General features: G+C 34.2%; 1 pseudogene; it reads right to left on the reverse strand.

Annotated features, from left to right (window-relative positions):
* Positions 1-878: 878 nt before the first annotated feature.
* LOC105559821 lies at positions 879-2,765 on the reverse strand (annotated as a pseudogene).
* Positions 2,766-3,104: the final 339 nt, after the last annotated feature.

Raw genomic sequence — 3,104 nt, forward strand, 5'->3', positions numbered from 1 at the left:
TATCTTTTTGTTTCCTGAACGAAAAACTATATTCATTAACGTCATTTTACATAGTTTTGCTATAAAGTAAAATAATTATTATAAGTAGATCGACTGTAAATATTAGTATCAAGGACATGAAAAGGTATCAAGAGTTATAAATGAGAAACATTAGTGTGATTCCTACAAACATATTAATTATATTCAGTAAAACAATGTACAAAACTAAACTATTTTTTAATATTTTACCTTCTAGAATTCTCACAACACTCATTTTACTTTCACTTATAATAGTCCACAAGAAATATGTGAGTACTGCATAAACTCTCTGTGTACATTGTTTTATTATGACAATTTATATAATACGAAATCCTGGATATAAAAATACAAATCTTATAATGATATATTTGAGAAAATGGTAGAAGGAAATAAAACGTAGGTCAAATTATGAAAGAATTACTAATAGAAAATAACTTGCAAACTTCTTACAGCGGATTATACAGGTCTCTAAAATAATGTAAGTAACTAGCATATGTGCGGGGACATTCGGATAGATATTCCCATGATATATTCGTGATATATCTGACAAACTATCCACTCTAAATTTAATAACGTAATCATTAAAAATAGTAACTCCATCTTATTGCTTCACTTATAGTACGCAAAGAAAACAAAACAAACTAGGTACAGAGAATTGGTTTATCGCGATTAAAGAAAAAAGGGGACAATGAGTTTCTTAATCTAAAGATTAGCATATATAAAAATTATACATAAATATATAAAAACAGACCACCGATCGCGTAGCGTCAAAAGTAATAATAATATTATAATAACCGTACATAGTTCAGAGAGAAAAAAAAGAACTGGAATGAAACGGCTTGAAACAGTGCTTGAGACGTGCTAAACTAAAAAGATCACTATTATTTATTAACAAAATATTTAATTCTTTCGACGCATCGAGCGAAACTACGGCACGATCTTCTATATGGTCTTCGTATGTATTTTTTTTTCTTTCCTTTTAATCGAAGAGGTTTACTGATCTGCCAAAGCTCGGAAAGCTTCTGCTGTCAGATGCGGCTGGGAGTTTTCCATGGATTTAAAACCCTCGGTGTTTATTACATCCGTCGCGTTTGTAATGATAAAGTGCATCACTTTTGCTTTCAGCTGGTCGGCGTTATGGAGATCAGCAAGTACAAGCGTCGCAGCCGCGTTCCCAAAGTTTAAACTTGTAAAAAGTCTTTGTTCGCATATTACCTTCAGTCTTTTCAAGCCGTATTTATCTGCTGCGGCTAGTAGACTATGTGCCACCTCGAAATTTTCCACTTTACCAGTGTACATAAATCGCAACAATTCTCGCAGAACTTCAGGGTCAATGTCAGTGATGTCTATGTTATTTGTCTTTTTCTCCTCCATGTCGTGTTCGAACATTGCCGAGAAGACTGGACTGTGTGCTGCTAGAATTGCTTTGTGCGCCTGGAACTCCTTTTCGCGGACAGTGAGCGTCACGTCGCAAAATTTTGGGTTCTCGTACAGCAGGCCGAGATTGTCGATTAGCTGGCACTTCGGTATTTCAAATTGCATCCTATCATTTTCAGAGGTGTGTATAATATCCTGTACTACACTGATCTGACAGATTATTGTGAGCTTTCCATCTGGTAGCAACCCGTTGGCCCCGTTCAGAAGATAGTCTTTCTTGATGAACCTGTTATAACCCCAACACTTACCCGAAGTAAACTTACGAAAAAAGCTTTGTGAAGTGTTGATTTCATCTTGTTTTGCATTGAGTATCGAAAGTTTGAACTTAGCTCTGACGGGGTTGGTGCACGTATCGTGGATATAGAGCCACAGCGATACATAGTCTTTGGCCTCTCCCGTTCCGTTGAGACATATTTTCAGGTACCAACGTGATTTGTCATTGCTTTGTGATGAGAACGTGGTTGATGTAATCTCATCCTTCTCTATATCGTAGAAAAGTTTGAAGTTATTTATCGTCCACGTGTAGCTGAAGCTAACCACCTCCATCGTCGTGTAACAATAGTTCTCTTCCATGGGGGTGTTTATTTTTGGTGATGGCACACTCAAAATGTGGGTTACTGCTATATACCTGAGAACGTTCGAAACGGTGTCTTACTTGATATTACTCAAAAATTGCACACGAGGGACACCCAGGAGAAGTGAATCTAACAGGTGACTCGATATAGTAACAAAACACGGTCATACCTTGACTATATAATTATGGACTGCTAGCAGCACTTTTTGGCTTATGCGAACATCTATAATACAGCGCCTCCAGAACTAAAGCAAAAAAAAACCTGCAGGCCCAAACACAATGGCAGGCAACACTGCACCAGGTAACAGGAACAGGGAATAGAATTTCTGACGCGTTGGATTGACCGTCTTTGTTTCGACGATGACGGTAGATAATGGTTCCAACCAATACAGCGGCCGTGCGCCACCTACCATAGCACTCTCAAAGCGATTTTACGACACGCACTATCGAATCTCTTGCAACCATGCTTAGAAAAAAAATGATATATTACTAAATATGTCCAGTTAGAGAGTTATTTCTTTAGTTCAAATCTTTTTAAGTTAAATTTATAATTTATCGAAAGGTTTTTGATTTAACAATTTATTTGACAACCATTGACCGCAGTATTTGGTTGACTACATATAAATAAATTTATTTTAAACCAAATTTTTGCGTCATAAAAAATAAAATTACGTACTGAAATAATAAACAAAGAAATGCTTAAAAAGCTGTGAAAAATGTTACCTGTTATTCTTCCTAACATCGTGCAGTTTTGGTTTATTCATAAAATTTGAAAGGGAAAAATTGCATTTATTCATTTAGTCATCTTATTTTGTTATAAAGTAGAGATAAATTTTATTTAATTTTAAAACGTCGTAAAATAAAACATTGTCGTAACTTATCCAAATGTGAATTTCATAGTTTTGTAAAATAGATTACTTCTTGGAATGAATATTATTAATTTATTAAAATAGTTTCGCCTTAATAAATCTAGAAAAGTATAATATTATAACAATTATTTTTAATATCATATGTTTAAAAATATCACATGACGGTTAATTTCAAAATATTTAATGTATAAATAATTATTTTATAT

The sequence above is a fragment of the Vollenhovia emeryi genome, unplaced genomic scaffold (assembly GCF_000949405.1).
Source record: "Vollenhovia emeryi isolate VEMERY1.0 unplaced genomic scaffold, V.emery_V1.0 DF939252.1, whole genome shotgun sequence".
Lineage (NCBI taxonomy): Eukaryota > Metazoa > Arthropoda > Insecta > Hymenoptera > Formicidae > Vollenhovia > Vollenhovia emeryi.